This window comes from Arachis ipaensis, chromosome B1, assembly GCF_059453495.1.
Source record: "Arachis ipaensis isolate K30076 ecotype BB chromosome B1, ASM5945349v1, whole genome shotgun sequence".
NCBI classification, from domain to species: domain Eukaryota; kingdom Viridiplantae; phylum Streptophyta; class Magnoliopsida; order Fabales; family Fabaceae; genus Arachis; species Arachis ipaensis.
In genome coordinates, this window is record NC_142436.1 from 136199341 (window position 1) to 136213859 (window position 14519).

At 34.3% G+C, this 14519-nt stretch overlaps 1 pseudogene; it reads right to left on the reverse strand.

The window, feature by feature from the left end:
* Positions 1–11113: 11113 nt before the first annotated feature.
* Positions 11114–14083, reverse strand: LOC107612209 (uncharacterized; annotated as a pseudogene).
* Between the last annotated feature and the right edge of the window lie 436 nt (positions 14084–14519).

The following is a 14519-nucleotide window of genomic DNA, read 5'->3' on the forward strand; positions in this document are numbered from 1 at the left end:
CTGCTGGGTGAGTGAGCGAGCCAGCATATATATATTTCTCTCTCCTCACCTTTCTTTCTTTTTGTATTAATTCATTTTTCTGCTTTGGACAGTGCTTATGATAGAGCGGCAATTAAGTTCCACGGAGTGGAGGCTGACATTAACTTCAACATAGAAGACTACGAAGAAGACTTGAAGCAGGTGATTCATCAATTAATTAATTCATTCATTTGATTTGCATCTCTATTCTCCAAGTTTGATACATTACGGTGGTGTGTTGTGTAAAATAATAAATAGATGACGAATTTGACAAAGGAAGAATTTGTGCACGTGCTTCGGCGACAAGAGGTAATTATAATTTTTTTTATAGTTTCTTTTAGAATACTATTTAAATATTTGTTTAATATCTAATTTGTTGAAAGCTTAAACTAAATGCTGCCCTGAAACAAAATTGATACTCTTGATTAGTGGTTTATATGTTGAGTGGTCAGATTTAGTTAATGCCCAAGACTGGTTTAAAGTGAGGATTTATTAACTTTAGATTCATTACTGAACTTTTAGTTGTAGAAATCAGTCATATGCTTATTAGTATCCATCAGTTGTGGATCATTTGCTGCTTCCAAAGTTTTTGTCATTACTAACCTTTCTAGCTGATTTATTATGATTTTTTTGGATGCTGAGAATGTGATCAAATTAATAACAAGTATTAGAATGCACTGTTACTGTTATAAACAAATTAAAGTTGGTTAAATTTTACTCATTAAACCTTTTAAAATTTGAGTTGTTTTGAGGCTGTGATTCTCAGCTATTTTGAGGTGTTGTGTATCTTGGTGAATATTATAAATCATGGCAAACAAAACTTTCAACTTCAGTGTTCTGATTCTTTTTTTTACAGTTGAATGATTCAAGATGGGATTCAGATTATGAGAAACTGTGGAAGCCTCCACCAAATCATGGCTTTCTACCCTGCACTAAGCTTACTCCTAATTATACAAGTAAGAATTCTAAATTTTTGTTGCAACTTTTCAAGTATAATTTTCTTTGGTAACTCCTTAACCATGTCTCAGTCTCTTTTCAGCTTCTCTTCCTCTTCCTACTTCTCCTTTGCTATTTTTCTCCTCACCTTCTCAACCTTCACTGGCAGATTCCCCTTAATCCAAAGGTCTTGTTAGTTCCACCTGCATGCCCTTGTTTTTCTTGTTATTTATATATATCCCTTTTATCCTACGCATTCTTACATGTTCCTATTAAAATAATGTTGCAGAGATCAGCAATATGAATGTGTTTTCTGAAGACGACGAAGAAGAAAAAGCGCAACAAGGTATAGAAGATGGGATGCAAATCAGGTATGCTTTACTCCATATTTCACATACAAGATTTGCATGTGGCCTTTAATCTCTAGAAATAAGTATAGAAGCATGCATTGGCCCAATTTGTATTTGTTGATTGATATATATAGATTCTATTGAAAGCTGATCTATCCAGTGTTCCAACAGATGTGGAAGCTAAATCCAAATGGGACCATGGTAAAAAATTACTCCGGTCTGTGTGTAATAGCAGAATCTGCCAAAGGTAAAACTGTGAAATTATAAACATTTCTCAATTGGATAACACTTTTATAAGTCTTTACGGTGCTTCTTTGTTATTCTTAATCCAAATTGGTCATTCATGCAGATGGTATTAGTCCTGGTGGGATTTGCTCTTGGATTGCAAAAGGAAGAAGAGGTGAATAGCCAACCAACACTTTAGCTGAATCTTAATAATCAATATATTATTCAAGCATTTAATAGAGTCTTAATTCCTTACTTTATATACGTGTTTAGGTGAACTGTATGTTGCTTTCTTCAATTTAAGTGAACAAAAGACAGTGATAAGTACAAAGACATCGTCTCTGGCTGAAGTATCTTTTTTTGATGAATTGAACCAATTGAGAACTTGATTTGCAGAGAGCATAGATGTTCTTTTGCTTAATGCTTCATTATTTAAGTAGTTCTTTTGCTTAATGCTTCATTATTTACAGGAAGGAGGCATAGATGTTTGGGAGCATGCATATTACTTACAGGTAAAATTTCGGGCTTGGTAGGTAACTGGTGATGGCATGATTGTTGTAATGACATTATTGAAGGCCTGTTTTTCTTTTCAGTGTGATGGTTATGATTTATGAAATGTTGTGTTAGCAGAATGTTGTGTGAGAAAATCTGCTTCCTTTCTTAATATATTCTTGATGATTTCATTGATTGAGATATCTCTTCATTATAAGATGAAACTAAATGAGTAAATGACCCTTTTCTCATAGGAAGCTAGAGCTTTACTAGGAAGCCTTGAATATCAGAAGGGTAATTTTGTTTATTATATTTTCAAATTATATTTTTGTTGTAGGAATTGAATCAAGAGAGTGAGATTTCATCGCCAAAAGAGTTAGGAAGTAGGTATTCTGGAGCAAGCAATATAGCAGCATGAAATATGATGGAGATTTTATGTATTAAGAGTTACATGTTATGACATTTATAGTTGAAAAATTATGTTATGGTTGATACTTTGTATAAGAGTTATTACTTTTGATTTCTAATACTAAAAAATCATATATTATGTTTAATACTTTGTTTCTGAGTTATATAATATTTTGTTTATGGATTATGATTTCTAATAATAAATATTATTTGTTTAACACGATAAAAACGAGGGTAAAAATTGCATTTTTAAACGATAAAAAAGTGTCACTGTTAGGGTTAAAACGGCGGTTCAAAAATGACATTTTAATCAATCAAAAGCCACCTTGTAAGGGTAAAAATGACGGTTCAAAAATGCCGTTTTAACCGACTGAAATGCCACTATTAGGGTAAAAACGGCGGTTCAAAAATGCCATTTTAACCGACTAAAATGCCATTCTGTGAGGGTAATAATGGCGGTTTAAACTGCCATTTTAACCAACTCTTAAACCGCCGTTTTAACCTAGAAATAACGGCGGTTTGAACCGCCATTTTAACCCAGTAAAAAACCGCCGTTTTAACCTGGAAATAATGGCGGTTTGAACCGCCGTTTTAACCCAGCAGAAAACCGCCGTTTTAACCTCAGGGAATTGTGGCGGTTTTCAAAAAACTGCCGTAATAACCAGAATGGCGCCCAGAATTACGTCGCTTTTCAAAACCGCCGTACTTGGTAATAATGGCGGTTCAAACCGCCGTAAATACCAAAAAAAACCGCCGTTTTTACCAAAATTTTTTGTAGTGAACGCCGTTAGCATTACCGTATCTACTCTATTCCTCTAATCAAATGTTTAACTAACTAATGACACTGAAATACTCTGAAAAGATATTTTGCTAACTTACGTCATTTTTGTATCATCCTATACATGTGTCATTTAGATTGTGAGTAAAATAAAATCTATTTAAAATCTATATAAATTTAGATCTGTATCTTATAATTCACCTAGATGAGTGGGTTGATTATTATTAGTTTTTTTAGTATTGATTATTATTAGTTTTTCTAGTGTGCCACTTGTCATGAATGCAGACATACCACTTGTTAATTATTAAGGCTCAACACTTATCAAACAAAGACTACAACTACATTCTTATTATATACTAGTGAAGTGTCCGTGCATTGTACAGGTATGATAAATTTAATAAAAAATATTTAATATTAAATATTATTATATTAAGTACTTAACATGAACCTTTTATATTAAATTGGATCATAGCAATAAAGATATGTGATTTTATTTTTTTAAAAAATGTAAGAGTAGATAAAATAAAATAAAAAATACGATTTAATTATAATAAATACATTAGTATAATTATATAGTAAAGTTGTGAATGAAAAATTTTAATATTAAAGTCCATAAAAGAAAAGTTTATAAATCAACACAAATACTAAAAAATTTAAAGTTAAGGTACAATTTAATTTGCATTACAATAATAAACTTGATTTTTATTTTTTCCAAATCATGAAAACTATATAAAATCATCCTATCATTTCTGTTATTTTTCAATTTTCATATTTGTTCTAAAACTTATGTACCAAACCTATTAGTCTTTTTTATATTCTTTTCCTCTTTAAGAAAAAAAAAAGATACTTTTGAAAACTTTAATACCAGAAACTAAAATGCTAAAAAATAAACAATAAGATTCAACCAAATAAAATTGCTATAAGATGAACATGAGATGAATTTTTATCAAATTTTTTCTCCAAAAACAATGAGCAAAAATTCTCACAAAGACAACATCATTATCAAGACTATTGATTTCTCACAATGAGAAGGGTTAAATCAAAACTTGAGAAGACAAACTTAATATGATATAAATCAAATTGAATCAAATGAGAAGAAAGGTGAAAAATATTCAGTCTATAATGCAACACTATCCAATTTATCTACTCTCATCCTATATCAATCGAAACTAATAGGATCTGTTCTTCTTGAGATTAACTTTCTATCATCAGTTCTTTTTTTTTTTTTTCATCGATAAAAATAGTCTAAAACGATGAGATTGGATTCAGAGCCGCACATAGTGAAAAGTAATTTCACAAACTGATATGTGCACATCAGCTTTCATTTAAAAGAGCGGCAAGATACCAAAATATATAAAAGATTGACATGATTACCATATCAGAAGGAAGGTGAGAATGAAATTTTGAGTTTATGATTTATATAAAAATATATACATCACGTTTACCAACTACCGTACTCCATAAAGAAAATGCTTTAACCATCGAGTTTCATTACTTCAAAAAAACATGTTTATAAATTTCCCAATGCCCACAACAAATAATCGTTTCATTTGTGTCTACTACAACAAGAAAACTCTAACAGTAAATTGAAATTAGCCTAAATAAATTAGCAACTAAAAATATAAATTAATAGCTAACAATAACCAAAACATTGTGCAATTAAAAAGGGTCTATTTCTTCTGGATAGTGTTAACTTTTCACTCTTAGAGATTGTGGTGCTTCAGTCATAAATTACCAGAGCATTTAAATTGAGAATGTTCTCTATAATTCCCTTCCCATCAAAAGCATCAAAAAAGAAAAAGTTGTTGAGAGGATTTTCTTTTTCAAATATTGCCTTGATATTGTAAGAATACTCAAATTAGTCCGTTAGAGATATTATGAAAACCTGAAAGAAATATGGTTGAATAAAATACCTGTCCAAGGATTCCTCCAATAATAGCACAAATTGCTTAAAACTTCTAGAGGCTGAGTCCAAATGAACATCACAGAAACTGACTACTCAAGCTGTATTCTGGTAATAGTTTTCTCTCTATTTTATATTCTATTGTAACAATATTAATTTAAAATAAGATGCACGCAATATTAAGCACAGAAGAAAGAACAAAATCATGTAGTAAAGTTAACATAAATATAAAATTTTCAAAGTTTCCTAGGGTACAAATTGCCGTAAAGTTAATTAGTTCCTTCATCTAAGAAGAAAGAGAACCTGGCACCCTCTGAAAGTTATATTAAACATGAAATCAACGCTAGCAAAATCGCTCTTATACTTGATAGAGGCTAGTAGTGCCATGTACTAATTTGGTATTGGCATTCTGTTAATTATAATTATAATCACTATTATATATTTTATTAAACATGATCATTATTATCCTCTTTTATTTTCTATCTTTCACAATGACATCAGTAAATGAGAAAAGCAAAAAATCAATCTAGAATCTAATTCAAAGGCAAAAAATGAAAATTTTAAATAGAGCAATTAATTAAACACACTTGAATAGCAAATATACCAATGATCCCATCAATTATTCCGGGACAAAACCCTAAACCCTGAAAACCAAATTTAAAGGCAATTCAAAACAGAATTCAACAGGTAAAATGTACATAATTATTAACCACCTTGAAAACTGAAAGTACTTTAGGGTGAATGCCTGACCCATATTATCAAGCAACAACTTTCATCTAAACTTAATATATTTTCCTAAAAAAATAAATAAATAACATTCTAAGCATTGATGGAAAAATGTCAAGATCAATCTAGTGATGTCCATTCTTTAAAAGTGTCTCACTATTAATAATACAACTACATCAGTGAGAGAGTAGAAGAAAGAACTACTACTAGAAATATGAAAATTTCAAAGTAAGCTTTGAAAGCAACAAAGCTTAAATTTTGGTGGTACCCCATAATTTGTTCCACAGTTTTTTTCAAATGGTTCGTGGGAGAAAAAAAAAGTAACCCAGTTTTAGAAGGAAAAAGACCCAAAAATCGAGAATTGAAACTACCACCTTGAAGAGTAAAGAACATAGCCAAGCTTGAGAGGAAGGAGAAGAGATAAGGTAATAATAAGCAGAAGAATAATAATAAGCAAAAGCAAACAACAAATTTAAGCAATCAAACAAAAAAAAAAACTAATAAAAACACAATAGAGTGGATGCAAACCTTCCACAGTAACTACACAGCAAGAACTTCTTTTACCTTAGTTCCTAAATTACTCTGAAAATACAGAAGTCAAGACATCAAAAACTAAAGGAAAAATGAATTGTTCATGCTGCATTACTTTGAAATCTTATTTGGTTTTGTATATTGGATGTAAATTGAATATAAAAGGGAAAGAAATTAAAACCTTTTAGTGAAATGCAAATAGAATTCCGGCAACAATAATGAGGTTCTGGATTTTCTGTATCAACAACTCCACACCAGATAAAGAAGACTATGCACAACACCAATAACATTTCCAATCTTACCAAAATTAGAACATATTAATCAGATCAAATAATAAGGAACACAGTTAACTTCATCATAGAAGGCACATTTTATATAAAAAATAATATTAAAAAAAACAAAGAGGAGTATGAGTAGGGATGAAATTATAAATCGTATATATACTTTCATTTGAAGAAGACGACGACTACTTACATAAGCAGAGCATACAGAATCATCGCACCAAGACCGTTGCTGGCCGCTTCCAGCATTGCAACTGTGACTTCTCTTTTGTGTCGTCTATCGCCATCGGAATCATTCCATTGTTGTCGACGCCAGTATGCATCTCTCGCTCCTCCCTGTCCTGTATCTACTTTTTTCTCTGCTTTCCTGCAACAAATACCGTGCCATAATACCATCAAGAACTCTCCGCTTGACAAAGAGAAGACAGACCGAACAAAAATAAAAGAAAAAAAGTGATGCAAAGAGATATATAGATCTAGGAGAGAAAAATATGAGAGAAGATAGAGAAAGAAAGACGGTTATGGTAAGAAGAAAATCGAAAGTTGATTATCTGAGAGATGGATTGAATGCTTGATAAGGTTGTGCATATTTAAAATTCAAATTTTAATTTCAAATTACATGCAGATTTAGTTGTAATTAAAATTTGAAAAAAATGTAAAAGAACAGACATCAGAAACGTATTGAAAATGAAGATGAATACGGAAAATAACCTGGATAGAAAGATAAAGAAAAATATAAAAATATCATATCGCTGTTATGCTCTCTGTGGCCGTGCGACTCAGTACTTTTCATCGATTTACTCTCTTCCGCCGCTGCCTCCTCCGTATTCATCACCACATCATCGATGACCACCACAAATTCCACAGCACCCTCTGCAACACCACCGCCATATTATGATCCACCACCATAACTGTCACAACCTCATCCATCGTCTTAACTTTGCCTTGGTGCGTACATGAACTCTATAATCTTCACCTCCAACTTGAATTAGGAAGAAGAAGAAGAAGATTATACAAAAACAGAATCAGTGAACGTAGGAAAAAAAAGGAAGAGGAACTGAAGGTGAAGAACGTAAAGAAGGAGAAGAACCGAAGAAGAGGAGGAAGAGATAAAACTGAAAACAAAGAATGGAGAGAATCACTTTTTTAATTTTGATTTTGAATTCAAATTTTGAAAATTAAAAATTTCAGGTTATGTGTACATATAAAGCAAACTGAAAAAGGAGGATAAAAAACTCACATAAAAAATGTGGTGTAACAAAAATAGTTTGATGCAAGTGTTATGATGATAATAAAAGTCATGATATTGATGACCGAAGGCATGAAAATTTTAATGGATAAACACACATATCAAAAATTGAGAATGAACCTGGAAGATGATATGTAGAAATTCTACTATAAAAATAACTTTTTTTTCAATGTATTATAGGATTATAGGATAGGAGTAATAGATTGTCATATCACAATAACTATTGTACGTTGCTTTAATTTATTTTATAATATTTTATTTTTGTTCATTTGCAATATTCGTGATTTCATTATCAACATACACATCGGATAAGCAAATACACCATCAAAAGTTCAAAAACCATAATAAGACCAGATAAATAAGCTTTTTTTTTATTCATTATTTTCAAAAACAATTCATTTTATTAATTATTTGAGTATAAATATTAAATTATTTTTAATAAATAAATTTTATTAATTTATATATATAAATTTTAAAAAATATAAATATAAATTATATTAATTTATGTGTATAAATTTTAATAAATACAAACATAAATTATATTTTTTATTTATTATTTCTATAAAGTATAAACAACTTTTTTTTGGGAGAGGAACGGAGATATATATATATATATATATATATATATATATATATATATATATATATATATATATATATATATATAAGTGGAAGGGAAGTTTGAACAATAAATTCCCGTACAATAATATATTAAGTTGTATATATTAAGTGGTTGATTATAACAGGAGAGAGCGAATGAGAGAGCGGGGGGGAAACATAGGGAGGGGTAGGTTTAGCGAGAATGGCAAGGACTCTAGGATTTGGAACAGAGAAGAGTATCGAAGATTGGAACAAGAGTCTTTTTCCATTTTTGTTGATCGACTCCCAGAAGACATTTCTAAGAGAGAGTTGTTTTAGCTGTTCAACTGGACTGGACGGATTAACGATATCTATCTGTCCCGAAAACACAAAAATGGGAACATTTATATGTTTGCCTTCATCCGGTATACGACAAAAGGGGGGCATCAAGAGCGATAGCGGAGATGAACCAGATGAGGCTGAGAGGTCAGGTGGTTTATGTGGGAGAGGCAAAGTACAGAAGGACGTTGAGCACTACGGAGATAGGAGAAGGAAGCCGAGGGGATCATAAGCTAAACCCATCATCACAGAAGTTACCCAGAGGAATAGGGGAAGATGGAGCTCTGTTGACTGCACATGGGTTACAAACGAAGGAAAACAGGAGGAATATGCCGGGAGAAGACGGGATAAAGACTGTGGAAGTTGCAGTGATGGCAGAGAATGTGGACTGGGTACGTAGAAGTCTGGTAGGGATCACAACAAAGCCTATTGATTTTCGCTCATTGAAGGACCTGGTAAGACGAACCCTGCCTTCTGTTATCCAAGTTCGGAAAATGGGAGCTTGTAAAGCACTGTTGACCTGTGATACTATTCACCATGTGGAGGAGATTTACACGTTTAATTTGAATTGTCTACTACAAGTTTTTCATCGGGTATGGAGGTGCAAGGAGTCAGAGCGCTGTGAGTCTCGGAGGGTATGGCTCGAATGTACGGGAGTACCACTATGCGCATGGTCTGTGGACACCTTTACTAAGATAGGAGAACGGTGGGGTGCAGTAGTGGGGTGTGCAAAGGACATATCAACGGGCAGCATGCTCACGGTAGGTCGAATGCAAATCGATACGGGTGTGTTGGGTGTGATATAGGAGAAAATTCACCTTGTTGTTGGGTCCAATACCTATAACGTATTCGTGAATGAGGGTGGCCAACACGCGTGGAACATACAGGCCGAAGGGGACTATTTGGGTCATAATGTCAGCAATGGGGTAGTCTTGGTTCATGATACAGCGAACACGAGTGTGGAAAAGGATATTCGGCAACCGGACTCCCCTAAGGAGGACGTCCACGACGATGGTTTGTTGATGATGGTGAATAGGTCGGAGGTAGCTGGCAAGGGCAGATTTGTCAATTCGGAAGATTTTTTAAATGACTGGGTTGAATGCAAGACCAATCAGAGGCGAAAAATGGCATACTGAATCAAGATGTTAACGTCGTGAATCAAGGGATTATGGAATTAGAAGATGATAACGGTGCTAATGATGAGGAGGGTTCGGAGAGGACAGTTACATGCATGTATTCAATGCATAATGGGCTGGGCAGGGATGAAGAAAAGGAAAACCAAAAACACCTAAGTGGATCTAAGGTTTGGGCCAGAAATAAAATCAAGGGTATGGAGAATAGGTTCAGCGGTTTGGGCCTTCACACATTGCCTAATGGATCTGACCCGGGTTGGATAAAGAACACGGAGCAGGCTCTCCTACCCGGTCCCCATGCGCAGCAACATACTGGTTGCAGTGGACCTCGAGCTGGTGAAGGCGGGAGTGGGCGACGGCGACCAGGATCAGGGGGAAGCGTTGTGGAGGGCCGTGCGGAACGGTGCGATCGACCTGGTGGAGCCTCTGGTGAACGAAGGGAGGATTCGGTGGGAAGAGCTGGCGGCGTAGCCCACTGGTCGGACCGAGATGGGAAGGAGCGTGGAGTGGCCAATGCGAGAAGGGGGGCGACCAGGGAGCCCCGATGCGAGAATGGGGGCTGTCCCACGGCGCGAATGGAGCACGACCTGGCTACGGCAGATGGGCTGGTTCGGGAGATTGGAGCCGACGCAACGTACAGTGAAGCAGAGGGTACTCATGGTCTATTGGGAACGGCTGAGGTATTGCGTTGTGAGCAGAGTGGAGGTAGCAGGGCTGATGGGCGTGCTGGGGAAGGCTCTGATGGTGCTGGACCGGGGCAGGATGAATGCGGAAGCAGAACAGAGGACAGAGAGAGTGACACTCAGGGGTTAGAGTCGCAGATGATGGAAACAAGGTTGTCAAACTCGCGAGTCTAGGTAAACTCGTGGAGCTGACCTAGACTCGACTCGTAGACTCGACTCGTAGACTCGTACGAGTTTACCTGTTATATATTTACTCAGATATAGACATTCAAACTTAACAATTTCAACATCAAAACACATTATAAATTAACCTAATACTAAAATTACAAGTTACAACAAGTACTTTGGATCACACATTTAAATCCTTCACAAGTATTTATCTAGTTCAACATAAAACACACAATTACACAATCAAAGGTTCATAAGACATAACCAAAACACAAAAGAAAACAACAAAGCAACAATTAAATTTCTAATAAACTCTAAAACTCAAATCCTCCAATATCTTCATCTTCTATGGCATCAATATCATCATCTTCACCATCATCATCAGAAACATCATTTCTTTCAGCCTCAGGTTCAACACGGCCAACAAAATCTTCATCATCATTCACATGTTCATCTTCTTCCTCTATTAAATTTTGTTGTGGATCCCCAATAAACTCATTCTCACCTCCCTCACCCATGTTGAATTCATTACTATTCATACCTGGAATAGCAAATTCATTACTATTTGGATCATCATTAGTATTGTCATTCGTTGGCAAGTGAGAATGCTCAACACTTTCAGCAATATTTTCATTAACATCCTCAGTTATCCACTCATCATCAGAATGCACTGCATCAAATTCAAGTTCTGGACTTTTTCTAATTTGCTTGCCCTTTAACTTCAAATTATACATCACATACACTAAATCATTCATTTTCTTTTGATGCAACCGATTTCTTCTCTTTGTATGAAAATACAAACATATAGTGCCAATAGTTAATAAAAATACAAAAATTAAAATTAAAATAAATAATGAATAGTTCTAAGGAAGTAAGGAATAAGGAATTACCATTTCAAATGCACTCCAATTACGCTCACAACCAGATGAACTACAAGTTAAGCTTAGCACTCGGATAGCAAACTTCTTTAGTTCTGGACAACTATCTCCATAGAAGTCCCACCACTCAGCAGGTAGCATGGTCTTCCTACTACTCTTTGCAGTTTCATTACCAAAGAGGCCTTTAGCATAATGAAAGTCAGGAAGCTATAGACCAACCTTTTTCCTTTCTTCCTGGTTAGGAACCAGTTTTTTCAAACAACTATATAGACCAATCTTAATATCAGCATCATCAACCATGAAATTTGGTTCATAGTGATAATGAGGATTAAGATAATACGCAGCTGCATGCAATGGTCTATGCAATTGACTTTTCCACCTTCCATCAATAATTTCCCATATAGGTTCGTAACTAACAATAACAATGCAAATGAATAAAAATAAGAAAATTAAATAAATAACTGAATATAAGAAGAAAACATGGTAACATGATACATTGATAATCAAATATTAAATCTTTCAATTAATCAAGACTCAAGATTACCTCTTTTTAACACAACCGAAGTTAGTCTTGATTGTTTCTTTGGCGTTTCTCATGCCTTCAAAGATGAAACCCATGGCTGGTTTTTCATCTGAATCAACCAAGCGAAGGACTGTAATGAGAGGAGCAGCAGCCTTGAGGCATATGACAATATTCTTCCATAGCCTACTATCCAAGGCCATGTTTTGGACTCTTATTCCTTCAGGCGTTGATGCAACCTTAGTTGTCTTCCAATCAGCAGAAGTAAACATAGTCATCAATGGTCCTTTATTATCATGAAGACAAGTGAGAGTCAAATAGGCAGTGGCGAATCTTGTGGCACCTGGCCGAACCAAGTCCTTTCCCTTTGTAAAATTCCTCAACATGCTAATGAGCATACTCCGAGAGTAGATAAAAGTGGTGATTTTTCTTCCCTTTTTTATGGTTGTTTCATGCACCTTTAGCTTCTTTTCAAAATCCTCCAATATCAAATCTATGCAGTGTGCAGCACATGGTGTCCAATACAAACTTTTTCTAGTCTCCATCATTCTTTCTCCAGCAGCCTTATAATTAGCAGCATTATCTGTAACAATTTGGACTACATTCTCTTCACCAACAAATTCTACGGCATCTTCTAGCATTTTGACAAATTTATCCGTTGTTTTCGAGATATCAGAAGTGTCCAATGAATAAAGAAAAATTGTTCCTTTAGGGCTGTTCACCAAGAGATTACAAATACTACGCCTTTTTTTATCAGTCCATCCATCCGACATGATTGAACAACCAGTTCTCTTCCACTCTGCTTTAAATTCAGTAAGCATTTCATCAACATTGTTCACTGTTTTCTTTAATTGGGTTTCTCATAACTCATGGTAAGAAGGGGGTTTGTAGCCAATTCCATATCTCCCAACCATCTCACAAAACTTTAAAAATTCGGGATTCTTAATAACATTGAAAGGAATAGCACTAGTATAGAAAAATATGGCACATTGTTGATCACATTGTTCCTTTAGATCCTTCTTCATCATTTGATTTATTGTTGATTGAACTTGAGCCCCTTTTCCTTTTGTGACAAAGTTGCGAATATCTTTCCCCTTTTGTTGAGAATTGTCCTTCTCCTTTTCTGTTTGTTCAGGATAATCCTCATCATCACCGAATCTTCTCTTCTTCAATGATGCTTCTTTAGCCTCCACACAGACTTTCAACATCACAGCCTTCACTTCTTCAGGTACTGAAGCATAAGGCTCTGAATCCTCTTTAGTACCGGCAAGATGATGCTTGAATCTATAAATCCCTCCGCTTATAGTCTTTGAGCAATAATTACACTTCACTTTTTTACCATTGCCTTGAACATCAATCCCATGTTTCCATCCTATATCACTTCTATTTCCAGTTGCATTTTTTCTCCTAGAAACAGCAGGCGTAGGTCTAGGAATACTAGGAAGCGAAGACCCTGTCCCTTAACCAACATTCTCAGACATTTTGTATTTTTATCCCTAAAAATCAACAAGCAAAACAACAAATTCAGATTCAGATTATCCACTAACTAAATTCAGATTCAGATTATCCACTAACTAAATTCATAACTAACACTAGTTTCAGCTACACTTATAACAATAATGTTTAAAAGATGAAAAATTTTCAGCATCATAAGACTTAATCAATAATCATCATTCCAAATGCAGTACAGCAAGCAATACTTTTGTGATTCGGAATAATATACCACCCAGTTATGAGTTAACCCAAAAGTCCATTCTCATTGTCATATGAACCCCCTTTGAGGTCATCAATATGATCAACAGATCAAGCACAAATAAATTAAAACAATGGCAACTAGAGTCAACCACCAATACTCCAATACTCACTTTATCACACAACAGATACATTTTCATTTAAGCTAACAAGTAACAATTCAGACTTCAGACTTTCAATTAAACTAACACAGTAAGTCAGTAACACTAACTAACAATTCAGACTTAAGAGTTTCAATTCACTAATTCAGACATCAGAATTTCAGTAAACTAAAGACTAAACATAACTACATAACAGAAGTAGAAAACAAAAGAAAAAAAATATATAGCAGAAGCACTATCCACACATTTTAACCATGATTGAAGCATGAAGTACACTAGTACAGATTACAGAAGCAGGCAAGCACCAAGCAGCATCAGTTTTTTTTGACACATTAATTTTTTTTTACAGATCAAACGCAGATCAGGGCCTTAATAAATTTGCAGAATTGAATAATTGCAACCAAAATTGTTAGCATTTGAATTAGTTTAACAAAATTACCTTGGAGATGGGCAGACTTTATCACTTGAA